The sequence below is a fragment of the Chiloscyllium plagiosum genome, unplaced genomic scaffold (genome assembly GCF_037043375.1).
Source record: "Chiloscyllium plagiosum isolate Xiang-an unplaced genomic scaffold, Cpla_swu_hap1 HiC_scaffold_42, whole genome shotgun sequence".
Classification (NCBI taxonomy): Eukaryota; Metazoa; Chordata; class Chondrichthyes; order Orectolobiformes; family Hemiscylliidae; genus Chiloscyllium; species Chiloscyllium plagiosum.
Genome location: NW_028270180.1, coordinates 2,960,773 through 2,977,572, shown reverse-complemented (window position 1 = coordinate 2,977,572; position 16,800 = coordinate 2,960,773). Strand labels below are relative to the sequence as shown.

Here is a 16,800-nt window from a genome sequence, read left to right as displayed (position 1 = left end):
ATAACCTCCCTACTCTTGTATTCAATTCCCCTTATGATAAATGATGCTGTTTTATTAGCTTTCTAGTTATTTGTTGCACCTGCCTATTAGCCTTTTGCAGTTCATGCACCAGGGCACCCAGATCTCTTTGCAGCTCCAAGTTCTACAATATCTCACCACCTAAATTATATGCTGCATATTTTATTTTTCTTGTCTGAATGAACAATTTCACAATTCTCTACAGCAAATGTACTTCATTTGTCACATCTGTGGCCACGCACTTACCCTACTGATATCCTTTTGTATCTCCTTGTGACCTCTTGCATTTCCTCCTTTCTTTGTGTCATCATTGAGTTTGATGAGCTTGCCTTTCCATCCCTTCATCCAAGACATTTCTATAGATTGTAAACAGTTGAGGTCCCACCACCAATCATTGTGGGACACCACTAGATGCATTCTGCTACCTTGAGAAAAGACCCAATTATTCCTACTCTCAGCTTCCTGTTAGCAGCCAATTCTCAGTCTGTGACAATATGACACTCCCTACACTATAAGCTTTTATTTTCCACGATAACCTTTTGACGTTGCATCTTGTCAAATGCTTTCTCAAAATCTAAATGCATTACATCCACCTCGTTCCCTTTATCTTCAGCAGAGTACTTCCTCAAACAACTCCATTCGACTGGTGAAACCCTGACTTCCTTTTGACAAAACCATGTCGGTTCAGTTTAGGTAACTGAACTTATCTCAGTGCCCTGTTATAAAATTTTTAATAATAACTTTTAACATTTTCCCTAAGGCACACGTTGCACTAACTGGCTAGAGTTTCTGGCTTTCTGTCTCTCTCCGTTTTGTCAATAAAGGAGTAACATTTGCTGTCCTTCAACCTAATGGGATCAACCCAAATCAAGGGATCTTGGAAAATTATAACCAATGCATCAATTATTTCACTAAAACACCTCCTTTAAGAGCCTCGGATGAAATCTGTTAGTACCTTGTCAGCCCAGAACAGGTTTGATGGGCTGAATGGCCGGCACTTGCTCCTCTTTTCCATGCCATTCTGCCCATCGAGTCCACACTAACTCTCCGAAGAGCATCCCACCCAATCCCTGCATTTTCTCATGGCCGTTCCAGCTGGCCTGCACATCCTGACACTGCGGGAGGAAGCCCATACAGACACTGGAAGCATGTGCAACCTCCACATAGACATTTACCTGAGGGTGGAATCAATCCTCAGTCCCAGGCGCTTTGACGGAGCAGCACTGAGCCACTGTGCCACTCATGGAGATGGTGGAGTTTGAGGTTGGCATTGAGATTGGAGAAATTGGTTTGCCATCTGGCACCATGAGATGGTTACAATGGCCCATTGCCTGTTCCCCCACCAATGAACACACTGTTGCTATCTGGGAGTTACTGTGTACATCACACACCATCATTAACCTGCCATGCTGAGACATCAGACTGAGTGGTCCTGGTTCAAACTGTCAGAGGTTCCCGTGGAGTTCAGCCTGAGCAGGTGCTGCTGAAAGATGATTACCATTGGCATGTGCCAATTCTGGTACATGAGCCTCACTTAAAGATTATTTTGTTCCAGTTTCCCTATTTACAATCTTGCCAACACATCGAAGAACTTTATTAGACCCACAGGCTGAATGCATTTGGGTGTGAAGAAAGTGGGTCAGGATGCAGGAAAGTTACTCATTCTTTACAGTGGAACATAAACCCATTTTTGTAACATATTCCACATCTTGTACACATGCCCCGACCGCTGCCACTCACATTGTGTTCCTGTGCTGTCCCTGTCCTGGGAGTGTTTGATGGGGGACAGTGTAGAGGGAGTTTTACTCTGTATCTAACCCCGTGCTGTCCCTGTCCTGGGAGTGTGTGATGGGGGACAGTGTAGAGGGAGTTTTACTCTGTATCTAACCCCGTGCTGTCCCTGTCCTGGGAGTGTGTGATGGGGGACGGTGTAGAGGCAGCTTTACTCTGTATCTAACCCCGTGCTGTCCCTGTCCTGGGAGTGTTTGATGGGGGACAGGGTAGAGGGAGCTTTACTCTGTATCTAACCCCGTGCTGTCCCTGTCCTGGGAGTGTTTGATGGGGGACAGGGTAGAGGCAGCTTTACGCTGTACGTAATCTTTCTTATCCTGGCTCTGGGAATGCTAATTGAAAGAGTGATCTACTTTATGCTGATTGCAGTCATTAATATAAAGTGCAGTTTCCCAGATCTGATGGAGTTTTATGATTCCATAGTCAGCGCCAAGATAAACCCACTGCTTTCTGAAATCCCTGAAAGAGTCTGTGCAAACGCTTTAATGTTGGGAGTATTTGAGTGAGATCAGTTTGATTAGATTAACATTAGTCAGAAATATTGTATTGCTCCTGGAGTCAAACACCACTTGTAATCATTATTTAGATTATCACTGCTTAAAATTATCATAATTGCTGAAAAATTATCATAAAACATGATTTGCAATAATGATAATCATTCATATATTTCTGCTGTTTCTGAATATATCCTTCTTATGCTGTCACGGAGATTTCATTTGTTAATCAATGATCATTGAGTTCATCTTTTTTGTTAATTCCTTTACAAGGTGTCATCTCTGTCTGGTTCCTCTGCCCCAAACTCTCTGACAGCATTGTCCCGAGTTGATTTGCCTCCATTGCCCTCTGAGAGTTTTGCCCCTGGTTCATTTGCTCTTTTGCCTTCTGACAGTATTGACTGCCGTCAGTCTGCCTGCCCTACCTCCTGCCCAGCAGCCTTCCCTGCCTCTCCTGGGGCTCTTTACAACAACAACCTCTCATAGCGCCAGTCTCTGGGCTTGTTGTGGTGGATGGTGGGGTTAGCGATCTGTTCGATTTTGTGAAGCATTACGTCAGTGCTCAGTCTCTTCTGAATGAACGCCCAATGGAAATCTCAGGTAGTAATGGCAGCACCATCTCCTCCAGTGTCGAATAATTTCACCCAGAGACAACAAGGAGTTCTCTATCTACTGGACCTTCAACAGGTCCAGCTCGAATTCAGACCCACACAGGCTGAGGAGAAGAATATGATCAGCTGTGAGCTGGGATTTCATAATTACCCAGCACGCCCTGTTGCAGGGGACAGGCTGCATTTCCACTCAGTACACAGGAGGACTCTTTGTGATAGTCTCTGACTCACACTTTTCCTCCAGTTCCCCTTTCAGTCAAAGTGTGAGACCAACAATAACAACATATATAACACCTTTCAAAGAATATGATATCCCAAGGTGCTTCTGTTTAAAGGGAGATGTGATGACACTGGCCAGGGTGCAGCGATATTAGATCACAGGAACCAAGCTTGGGAAAAGAGTTTAGTCGTAAGGAGCATCTTAAAAGAGGAGAGAGAATCTTTATGCTCTTCGAGGCGAAGATGGCATGTTTGCTGTCTCAGGGTATTTGGTGCGTTTCTCTCTCCACAGCTGCTGCCAGACCTGCTGAGTTCCTGAAGAAGGGATTATGTCCGAAACATCGATTCCCCTGCTGCTTGGATGCTGCCTGACCTTCTGCGCTATTCCAGCAACACATTTTTCAGTTCTGCTGAGTTTCTGCAGCAATTTCTATTCTTGGTTCAGATTTCCAGCATCTGCAATTCTTTGTTTTATTATGGAATGTGGACTCTTGATCCAATGAGTACATAGGTGACGACTGAGGCAGTAACTACTGAGGCAGGAACTACTGAGGCAGTGGGTACTGAGGCAGTGGGTACTGAGGCGGTGAAAACTGAGACGGTGACAATTGAGACGGTGACAACTGATACGATGACAACTGAGGCGGTGATGACTGAGACTAGATGACTGAGACAGTGACGACTGAGACAGAGACGAATGAGGACGTGACGACTGAGACAGAGACGACTGAGATGGTGACAACTGAGACGGTGACGACTGAGACAGTGACGACTGAGACGGTGACGACTGAGACGGTGACGACTGAGACGGTGACAAATGAGACAGTGATGACTGAGACTTTGACGACTGAGACAGTGACGACTGAGACAGTGACGACTGAGACGGTGACGACTGAGACGGCGACGACTGAGGACGTGACGACTGAGACAGAGACGACTGAGACAGTGACAACTGAGACGGTGACGACTGAGACAGTGATGACTGAGACAGTGACGACTGAGACGGTGACGACTGAGACAGTGACGACTGAGACGGTGACGACTGAGACAGTGACGACTGAGACAGAGACGACTGAGACAGTGACGACTGAGACAGTGACGATTGAGGCATTGACGACTGAGACAGTGATGACTGAGACGGTGACAACTGAGACAGTGACGACTGAGACAGTGAGACTGAGACAGTGATGACTGAGATGGTGACGACTGAGACAGTGATGACTGTGACGGTGAGAACTGAGACAGTGACGAATGAGACAGTGAGACTGAGACAGTGACGACTGAGACAGTGAGACTGAGACGGTGACGACTGAGACAGTGACGACTGAGACAGTGACGACTGAGACAGTGACGTCTGAGACAGTGACGACTGAGGCGGTGACGACTGAGACAGTGACGACTGAGACAGTGATAACTGAGACAGTGACGACTGAGACAGTGACGTCTGAGACAGTGACGACTGAGACGGTGACGACTGAGACGGTGACGTCTGAGACAGAGACGACTGAGACAGTGACGACTGAGACGGTGACGACTGAGACAGTGACGACTGAGACAGAGACGACTGAGACAGTGACGACTGAGACGGTGACGACTGAGACGGTGACGTCTGAGACAGAGACGACTGAGACAGTGACGACTGAGACGGTGACGACTGAGACAGTGACGACTGAGACAGAGACGACTGAGACAGTGACGACTGAGACAGTGACGATTGAGGCATTGACGACTGAGACAGTGATGACTGAGACGGTGACAACTGAGACAGTGACGACTGAGACAGTGAGATTGAGACAGTGATGACTGAGACGGTGACGACTGAGACAGTGATGACTGTGACGGTGACAACTGAGACAGTGACGACTGAGACAGTGAGACTGAGACAGTGACGACTGAGACGGTGACGACTGAGACAGTGACGACTGAGACAGTGAGACTGAGACGGTGACGACTGAGACAGTGATGACTGAGACAGTGACGTCTGAGACAGTGACGACTGAGACAGTGACGTCTGAGACAGTGACGACTGAGACAGTGACGACTGAGACAGTGACGACTGAGACAGTGACGTCTGAGACAGTGACGACTGAGGCGGTGACGACTGAGATAGTGAGACTGAGACGGTGACGACTGAGACAGTGATGTCTGAGACAGTGACGTCTGAGACAGTGACGACTGAGGCGGTGACGACTGAGACAGAGACGACTGAGACAGTGACGACTGAGACAGTGACGTCTGAGGCGGTGACGACTGAGACAGTGACGACTGAGACAGAGACGACTGAGATAGTGACGACTGAGACAGTGACGACTGAGACATTGACGACTGAGGCAGTGACGATTGAGACAGTGACGTTTGAGACAGAGACGATGAGACGGTGACGACCGAGACAGTGACGACTGAGGCGGTGACGACTGAGACAGTGACAACTGAGACAGTGACGACTGAGGCGGTGACGACTGAGACAGAGACGACTGAGACAGTGACGACTGAGACAGTGACGTCTGAGGCGGTGACGACTGAGACAGTGACGACTGAGACAGTGACGACTGAGACGGTGACGACTGGGACAGTGAAGACTGAGACAGTGACAACTGAGACAGTGACGACTGAGACGGTGACGACTGACACAGTGATGACAGAGGCGGTGACGACTGAGACAGTGACGACTGAGACAGTGACGACTGAGACAGTGACAACTGAGACTTTGACGACTGAGACAGTGACGACTGAGACGGTGACGACTGAGACAGAGACAACTGAGACGGTGCCGACTGAGACAGTGACGACTGAGACGGTGACGACTGAGACGGTGACAACTGAGACGGTGACGACTGAGACAGTGACGACTGAGACAGTGACAACTGAGTCTTTGACGACTGAGACAGTGACGACTGAGACGGTGACGACTGAGACAGAGACAACTGAGACGGTGACGACTGAGACAGTGACGACTGAGACAGTGACGACTGAGACAGTGACGACTGAGATGGTGATGACTGAGACAGTGAAGACTGAGACAGTGACGACTGAGACAGTGACGACTGAGACGGTGACGAATGAGACGGTGACGAATGAGACGGTGACGACTGAGGCGGTGACGACTGAGACGGTGACGAGTGAGGCGGTGAGGTCTGAGACAGTGACGACTGAGATGGTGACGACTGAGACGGTGACGACTGAGACGGTGACGACTGAGACAGTGACGACTGAGACGGTGACAACTGAGGCGGTGTCGACTGAGACGGTGATGACTGAGACGGTGACAACTGAGACAGTGATGACGCAGGCAGTGACGACTGAGATGGTGACGACTGAGGCAGTGACGACTGAGACGGTGACGACTGAGACGGTGACGACTGAGATAGTGATGACTGAGACGGTGACGACTGAGACAGTAACGACTGAGGCACTGACGACTGAGATGGTGACGACTGAGACAGTGACGACTGAGACGGTGACGACTGAGATGGTGACGACTGAGACAGTGATGACTGAGACGGTGACGACTGACACAGTGACGACTGAGACGGTGACGACTGAGACGGTGACGACTGAGACGGTGACGACTGAGGCGGTGACGATCAAGACGGTGACGACTGACATGGTGACGACTGAGGCGGTGATGACTGAGGCGGTGACGGCTGAGGCAGTGACGACTGAGATGGTGACGACTGAGGCGGTGATGACTGAGACGGTGACGACTGAGGCGACGACGACTGAGACAGTGACGACTGAGGCAGTGACGACTGAGACGGTGACGACTGAGACAGTGACGACTGAGACGGTGACGACTGAGACAGTGACGACTGAGACGGTGACGACTGAGACAGAGACAACTGAGACGGTGACGACTGAGACAGTGACGACTGAGACAGTGACGACTGAGACAGTGACGACTGAGATGGTGACGACTGAGACAGTGAAGACTGAGACAGTGACGACTGAGACAGTGACGACTGAGACGGTGACGAATGAGACGGTGACGACTGAGACAGTGACGACTGAGACGGTGACGACTGAGACAGTGACGACTGAGACGGTGACGAGTGAGGCGGTGAGGTCTGAGACAGTGACGACTGAGATGGTGACGACTGAGACGGTGACGACTGAGACGGTGACGACTGAGACAGTGACGACTGAGACGGTGACAACTGAGACGGTGACGACTGAGACGGTGATGACTGAGACGGTGACAACTGAGACAGTGACGACTCAGGCAGTGACGACTGAGATGGTGACGACTGAGGCAGTGACGACTGAGACGGTGACGACTGAGACGGTGACGACTGAGATAGTGATGACTGAGACGGTGACAACTGAGACAGTAACGACTGAGGCACTGACGACTGAGACGGTGACGACTGAGATGGTGACGACTGAGACAGTGATGACTGAGACGGTGACAACTGACACAGTGACGACTGAGACGGTGACGACTGAGACGGTGACGACTGAGACGGTGACGACTGAGGCGGTGACGATCAAGACGGTGCCGACTGACATGGTGACGACTGAGGCGGTGACGACTGAGGCGGTGACGGCTGAGGCAGTGACGACTGAGATGGTGACGACTGAGGCGGTGATGACTGAGACGGTGACGACTGAGGCGGCGACGACTGAGACAGTGACGACTGAGACAGTGACGACTGAGACGGTGACGACTGAGACAGTGAAGACTGAGACAGTGACAACTGAGACAGTGAAGACTGAGACAGTGACGACTGAGACGGTGACGACTGAGACAGTGACGACTGAGACAGTGACGACTGAGACAGTGACAACTGAGACTTTGACGACTGAGACAGTGACGACTGAGACGGTGACGACTGAGACAGAGACAACTGAGACGGTGACGACTGAGACAGTGACGACTGAGACGGTGCCGACTGAGACGGTGACGATTGAGACGGTGACGACTGAGACAGTGACGACTGAGGCAGTGACGACTGAGACGGTGACGACTGAGACGGTGACGATTGAGACGGTGACGACTGAGACAGTGACGACTGAGACAGTGACAACTGAGGCGGTGACGATCAAGACGGTGACGACTGACATGGTGACGACTGAGGCGGTGACGACTGAGGCGGTGACGGCTGAGGCAGTGACGACTGAGATGGTGACGACTGAGGCGGTGATGACTGAGACGGTGACGACTGAGGCGGCGACGACTGAGACAGTGACGACTGAGGCAGTGACGACTGAGACGGTGACGACTGAGACAGTGACGACTGAGACGGTGACGACTGAGACAGTGACGACTGAGACGGTGACGACTGAGACAGAGACAACTGAGACGGTGACGACTGAGACAGTGACGACTGAGACAGTGACGACTGAGATGGTGAAGACTGAGACAGTGACGACTGAGACAGTGACGACTGAGACGGTGACGAATGAGACGGTGACGACTGAGACAGTGACGACTGAGACGGTGACGACTGAGGCGGTGACGACTGAGACGGTGACGAGTGAGGCGGTGAGGTCTGAGACAGTGACGACTGAGATGGTGACGACTGAGACGGTGACGAATGAGACAGTGACGACTGAGACGGTGATGACTGAGACGGTGACAACTGAGACAGTGACGACTCAGGCAGTGACGACTGAGACGGTGACGACTGAGACGGTGACGACTGAGATAGTGATGACTGAGACGGTGACAACTGAGACAGTAACGACTGAGGCACTGACGACTGAGATGGTGACGACTGAGGTAGTGACAACTGAGACGGTGACGACTGAGATGGTGACGACTGAGACAGTGATGACTGAGACGGTGACAACTGACACAGTGACGACTGAGACGGTGACGACTGAGACGGTGACGACTGAGGCGGTGACGATCAAGACGGTGACGACTGACATGGTGACGACTGAGGCGGTGACGACTGAGGCGGTGACGGCTGAGGCAGTGACGACTGAGATGGTGACGACTGAGGCGGTGATGACTGAGACGGTGACGACTGAGGCGACGACGACTGAGACAGTGACGACTGAGGCAGTGACGACTGAGGCGGTGACGACTGAGACAGTGACGACTGAGACGGTGACGACTGAGACGGTGACAACTGAGACAGTGACGACTGAGACAGTGACGACTGAGACAGTGACAACTGAGACGGTGACGACTGAGACAGAGATGACTGAGACGGTGACAACTGAGACAGTGACGACTGAGATGGTGATGACTGAGACGGTGACAACTGAGACAGTGACGACTGAGATGGTGATGACTGAGGCGGTGACGACTGAGGCGGTGACGACTGAGGCGGTGACGACTGAGACAGTGACGACTGAGACGGTGACGACTGAGACGGTGACAACTGAGACAGTGATGACTGAGATAGTGACGACTGAGACAGTGACAACTGAGACAGTGATGACTGAGACGGTGACGACTGAGACGGTGACAACTGAGACAGTGACGACTGAGGCGGTGACGACTGAGACGTTGACGACTGAGACAGTGACGACTGAGACAATGACAACTGAGGCGGTGACGACTGAGACAGTGACGACTGAGACGGTGACGACTGAGACGGTGACAACTGAGACGGTGACGACTGAGACAGTGACGACTGAGACAGTGACAACTGAGTCTTTGACGACTGAGACAGTGACGACTGAGACGGTGACGACTGAGACAGAGACAACTGAGACGGTGACGACTGAGACAGTGACGACTGAGACAGTGACGACTGAGACAGTGACGACTGAGATGGTGATGACTGAGACAGTGAAGACTGAGACAGTGACGACTGAGACAGTGACGACTGAGACGGTGACGAATGAGACGGTGACGAATGAGACGGTGACGACTGAGGCGGTGACGACTGAGACGGTGACGAGTGAGGCGGTGAGGTCTGAGACAGTGACGACTGAGATGGTGACGACTGAGACGGTGACGACTGAGACGGTGACGACTGAGACAGTGACGACTGAGACGGTGACAACTGAGGCGGTGTCGACTGAGACGGTGATGACTGAGACGGTGACAACTGAGACAGTGATGACGCAGGCAGTGACGACTGAGATGGTGACGACTGAGGCAGTGACGACTGAGACGGTGACGACTGAGACGGTGACGACTGAGATAGTGATGACTGAGACGGTGACGACTGAGACAGTAACGACTGAGGCACTGACGACTGAGATGGTGACGACTGAGACAGTGACGACTGAGACGGTGACGACTGAGATGGTGACGACTGAGACAGTGATGACTGAGACGGTGACGACTGACACAGTGACGACTGAGACGGTGACGACTGAGACGGTGACGACTGAGACGGTGACGACTGAGGCGGTGACGATCAAGACGGTGACGACTGACATGGTGACGACTGAGGCGGTGACGACTGAGGCGGTGACGGCTGAGGCAGTGACGACTGAGATGGTGACGACTGAGGCGGTGATGACTGAGACGGTGACGACTGAGGCGACGACGACTGAGACAGTGACGACTGAGGCAGTGACGACTGAGACGGTGACGACTGAGACAGTGACGACTGAGACGGTGACGACTGAGACAGTGACGACTGAGACGGTGACGACTGAGACAGAGACAACTGAGACGGTGACGACTGAGACAGTGACGACTGAGACAGTGACGACTGAGACAGTGACGACTGAGATGGTGACGACTGAGACAGTGAAGACTGAGACAGTGACGACTGAGACAGTGACGACTGAGACGGTGACGAATGAGACGGTGACGACTGAGACAGTGACGACTGAGACGGTGACGACTGAGACAGTGACGACTGAGACGGTGACGAGTGAGGCGGTGAGGTCTGAGACAGTGACGACTGAGATGGTGACGACTGAGACGGTGACGACTGAGACGGTGACGACTGAGACAGTGACGACTGAGACGGTGACAACTGAGACGGTGACGACTGAGACGGTGATGACTGAGACGGTGACAACTGAGACAGTGACGACTCAGGCAGTGACGACTGAGATGGTGACGACTGAGGCAGTGACGACTGAGACGGTGACGACTGAGACGGTGACGACTGAGATAGTGATGACTGAGACGGTGACAACTGAGACAGTAACGACTGAGGCACTGACGACTGAGACGGTGACGACTGAGATGGTGACGACTGAGACAGTGATGACTGAGACGGTGACAACTGACACAGTGACGACTGAGACGGTGACGACTGAGACGGTGACGACTGAGACGGTGACGACTGAGGCGGTGACGATCAAGACGGTGCCGACTGACATGGTGACGACTGAGGCGGTGACGACTGAGGCGGTGACGGCTGAGGCAGTGACGACTGAGATGGTGACGACTGAGGCGGTGATGACTGAGACGGTGACGACTGAGGCGGCGACGACTGAGACAGTGACGACTGAGACAGTGACGACTGAGACGGTGACGACTGAGACAGTGAAGACTGAGACAGTGACAACTGAGACAGTGAAGACTGAGACAGTGACGACTGAGACGGTGACGACTGAGACAGTGACGACTGAGACAGTGACGACTGAGACAGTGACAACTGAGACTTTGACGACTGAGACAGTGACGACTGAGACGGTGACGACTGAGACAGAGACAACTGAGACGGTGACGACTGAGACAGTGACGACTGAGACGGTGCCGACTGAGACAGTGACGACTGAGGCAGTGACGACTGAGACGGTGACGACTGAGACGGTGACGATTGAGACGGTGACGACTGAGACAGTGACGACTGAGACAGTGACAACTGAGGCGGTGACGATCAAGACGGTGACGACTGACATGGTGACGACTGAGGCGGTGACGACTGAGGCGGTGACGGCTGAGGCAGTGACGACTGAGATGGTGACGACTGAGGCGGTGATGACTGAGACGGTGACGACTGAGGCGGCGACGACTGAGACAGTGACGACTGAGGCAGTGACGACTGAGACGGTGACGACTGAGACAGTGACGACTGAGACGGTGACGACTGAGACAGTGACGACTGAGACGGTGACGACTGAGACAGAGACAACTGAGACGGTGACGACTGAGACAGTGACGACTGAGACAGTGACGACTGAGATGGTGAAGACTGAGACAGTGACGACTGAGACAGTGACGACTGAGACGGTGACGAATGAGACGGTGACGACTGAGACAGTGACGACTGAGACGGTGACGACTGAGGCGGTGACGACTGAGACGGTGACGAGTGAGGCGGTGAGGTCTGAGACAGTGACGACTGAGATGGTGACGACTGAGACGGTGACGAATGAGACAGTGACGACTGAGACGGTGATGACTGAGACGGTGACAACTGAGACAGTGACGACTCAGGCAGTGACGACTGAGACGGTGACGACTGAGACGGTGACGACTGAGATAGTGATGACTGAGACGGTGACAACTGAGACAGTAACGACTGAGGCACTGACGACTGAGATGGTGACGACTGAGGTAGTGACAACTGAGACGGTGACGACTGAGATGGTGACGACTGAGACAGTGATGACTGAGACGGTGACAACTGACACAGTGACGACTGAGACGGTGACGACTGAGACGGTGACGACTGAGGCGGTGACGATCAAGACGGTGACGACTGACATGGTGACGACTGAGGCGGTGACGACTGAGGCGGTGACGGCTGAGGCAGTGACGACTGAGATGGTGACGACTGAGGCGGTGATGACTGAGACGGTGACGACTGAGGCGACGACGACTGAGACAGTGACGACTGAGGCAGTGACGACTGAGGCGGTGACGACTGAGACAGTGACGACTGAGACGGTGACGACTGAGACGGTGACAACTGAGACAGTGACGACTGAGACAGTGACGACTGAGACAGTGACAACTGAGACGGTGACGACTGAGACAGAGATGACTGAGACGGTGACAACTGAGACAGTGACGACTGAGATGGTGATGACTGAGACGGTGACAACTGAGACAGTGACGACTGAGATGGTGATGACTGAGGCGGTGACGACTGAGGCGGTGACGACTGAGGCGGTGACGACTGAGACAGTGACGACTGAGACGGTGACGACTGAGACGGTGACAACTGAGACAGTGATGACTGAGATAGTGACGACTGAGACAGTGACAACTGAGACAGTGATGACTGAGACGGTGACGACTGAGACGGTGACAACTGAGACAGTGACGACTGAGGCGGTGACGACTGAGACGTTGACGACTGAGACAGTGACGACTGAGACAATGACAACTGAGGCGGTGACGACTGAGACAGTGACGACTGAGACGGTGACAACTGAGACAGTGACGACTGAGGCGGTGACGACTGAGACAGTGACGACTGAGACGGTGACAACTGAGACAGTGATGACTGAGGCAGTGACGACTGAGACGGTGACAACTGAGACAGTGACGACTGAGACGGTGAAGACTGAGGCGGTGACGACTCAGACAGTGACGACTGAGACAGTGACAACTGAGACAGTGACGACTGAGGCAGTGACGACTGAGACAGAGATGACTGAGACGGTGACAACTGAGGCGGTGACGACTGAGACAGTGACGACTGAGACGGTGACAACTGAGACAGTGACGACTGAGGCAGTGACGACTGAGACGGTGACAACTGAGACTGTGACGACTGAGACGGTGAAGACTGAGGCGGTGACGACTCAGACAGTGACGACTGAGACAGTGACAACTGAGACAGTGACGACTGAGGCAGTGACGACTGAGGCAGTGACGACTGAGACGGTGACGACTGAGACGGTGACAACTGAGACAGTGACGACTGAGACGGTGACGACTGAGGCGGTGACGACTGAGACAGTGACGACTGAGACAGTGACGACTGAGACGGTGAGGACTGAGACGGTGACGACTGAGACAGTGACAACTGAGACAGTGACGACTGAGGCAGTGACGACTGAGACGGTGAAGACTGAGGCAGTGACGACTGAGGCAGTGACGACTGAGACGGTAACAACTGAGACAGTGACGACTGAGGCGGTGACGACTGAGACGGTGACGACTGAGACGGTGACAACTGAGACAGTGACGACTGAGGCGGTGACGACTGAGGCAGTGACGACTGAGTCGGTGACGACTGAGACAGTGACGACTGAGACGGTGACGACTGAGACAGTGACGACTGAGACAGAGAGGACTGAGAAAGTGACGACTGAGACAGTGACAACTGAGACAGTGACGACTGAGGCAGTGATGACTGAGACGGTGACGACTGAGACAGTGACGACTGAGACAGTGACGACTGAGACAGTGACGACTGAGACGGTGACGACTGAGACAGTGACAACTGAGACAGTGATGACTAAGGTGTTGACAACTGAGACAGTGACGACTGAGACGGTGACAACTGAGACAGTGACGACTGAGACAGTGACGACTGAGACGGTGACGACTGAGACGGTTACAACTGAGACAGTGACAACTGAGACAGAGATGACTAAGGTGGTGACAACTGAGACAGTGACGACTGAGGTGATGACGACTGAGACGGTGACGACTGAGACGGTGACGACTGAGGTGATGACGACTGAGACGGTGACGACTGAGACAGTGACGACTGAGGCGGTGACAACTGAGACGGTGACGACTGAGACGGTGACGACTGAGACGGTGACAACTGAGACAGTGACGACTGAGGCGGTGACGACTGAGACGTTGACGACTGAGACAGTGACGACGGAGGCAGTGACGACTGAGGCGGTGACGACTGAGACGGTGACGACTGAGACGGTGACAACTGAGACAGTGACGACTGAGGCGGTGACGACTGAGGCAGTGACGACTGAGTCGGTGACGACTGAGACAGTGCCGACTGAGACGGTGACGACTGAGACAGTGACGACTGAGACAGAGAGGACTGAGAAAGTGACGACTGAGACAGTGACAACTGAGACAGTGACGACTGAGGCAGTGATGACTGAGACGGTGACGACTGAGACAGTGACGACTGAGACAGTGAAAACTGAGACGGTGACGACTGAGACGGTGTCAACTGAGACAGTGACGACTGAGGCAGTGACGACTGAGGCAGTGACGACTGAGACAGTGACGACTGAGACGGTGACGACTGAGACAGTGACGACTGAGACGGTTACAACTGAGGCAGTGATGACTGAGACGGTGAGAACTGAGACAGTGACGACTGAGGCAGTGTCGACTGAGGCAGTGACGACTGAGACAGTGACAACTGAGACAGTGACAACTGAGACAGTGATGACTAAGGTGGTGACAACTGAGACAGTGACGACTGAGACGGTGACAACTGAGACAGTGACGACTGAGACAGTGACGACTGAGACGGTGACGACTGAGACGGTTACAACTGAGACAGTGACAACTGAGACAGAGATGACTAAGGTGGTGACAACTGAGACAGTGACGACTGAGACGGTGACGACTGAGGTGATGACGACTGAGACGGTGACGACTGAGACAGTGACGACTGAGGCGGTGACAACTGAGACGGTGACGACTGAGACGGTGATGACTGAGACGGTGACAACTGAGACAGTGACGACTGAGGCGGTGACGACTGAGACGTTGACGACTGAGACAGTGACGACGGAGGCAGTGACGACTGAGACAGTGACGACTGAGACTGTGACGACTGAGACTGTGACGACTGAGACAGTGACGACTGAGACGGTGACAACTGAGACAGTGACGACTGAGGCAGTGACAACTGAGACGGTGATGACTGAGACGGTGACGACTGAGACAGTGACGACTGTGACAGTGACGACTGAGACGGTGACAACTGAGACAGTGACGACTGAGGCAGCGACAACTGAGACAGTGACGACTGAGACAGTGACGACTGTGGCAGTGACATCTGAGACGGTGACGACTGAGACGGTGACGACTGAGACAGTGACGACTGAGACGGTGACGACTGAGACAGTGACGACTGAGACGGTGACAACTGAGGCAGTGACAACTGAGACGGTGACGACTGAGACGGTGACGACTGAGACAGTGACGGCTGCGGCAGTGACAACTGAGACGGTGACGACTGAGACGGTGACGACTGAGACGGTGACAACTGAGACAGTGACGACTGAGATGGTGACGACTGAGACAGTCACGACTGAGACAGTGACAACTGAGACAGTGATGACTGAGACGGTGACGACTGAGACGGTGACGACTGAGGCGGTGACGACTGAGACGGTGACGACTGAGACAGTGACGACTGAGGCGGTGACGACTGAGACGGTGACAACTGAGACATAGACGATTGAGACGGTGACGACTGAGACAGTGACGACTGAGACGGTGACGACTGAGACAGTAACGACTGAGAAAGTGACGACTGAGACGGTGACGACTGAGATAGAGACGACTGAGAAAGTGATGACTGAGACGATGACGACTGAGACAGTGACGACTGAGACAGTGACGACTGAGACAGAGACAACTGAGATGGTGACGACTGAGACGGTGATGACTGAGGCGTTGACGACTAAGACGGTGACGACTGAGACAGTGACGACTGAGACGGAGACGACTGAGACAGTGACGACTGAGACGTTGATGACTGAGACAGTGAAGACTGAGACGGTGATGACTGAGACAGAGACGACTGAGGCGGTGACGACTGAGACGGTGACGACTGAGACGGTGACAACTGAGACAGTGACGACTGAGATGGTGACGACTGAGACAGTCACGACTGAGACAGTGACAACTG

General features: G+C 53.0%; 1 protein-coding gene and 1 pseudogene across 6 annotated transcripts in view; one reads left to right on the top strand and one right to left on the bottom strand.

Moving 5' to 3' along the window:
• Positions 1 to 16,800, top strand: part of LOC122542659 (leucine-rich repeat and immunoglobulin-like domain-containing nogo receptor-interacting protein 1) — a 645,371-nt gene that overhangs the window by 9,320 nt on the left and 619,251 nt on the right. The window lies entirely within an intron of this gene.
• The window catches only part of LOC148137548 (uncharacterized), a 52,797-nt pseudogene that overhangs the window by 34,791 nt on the left and 1,206 nt on the right, over positions 1 to 16,800 (bottom strand).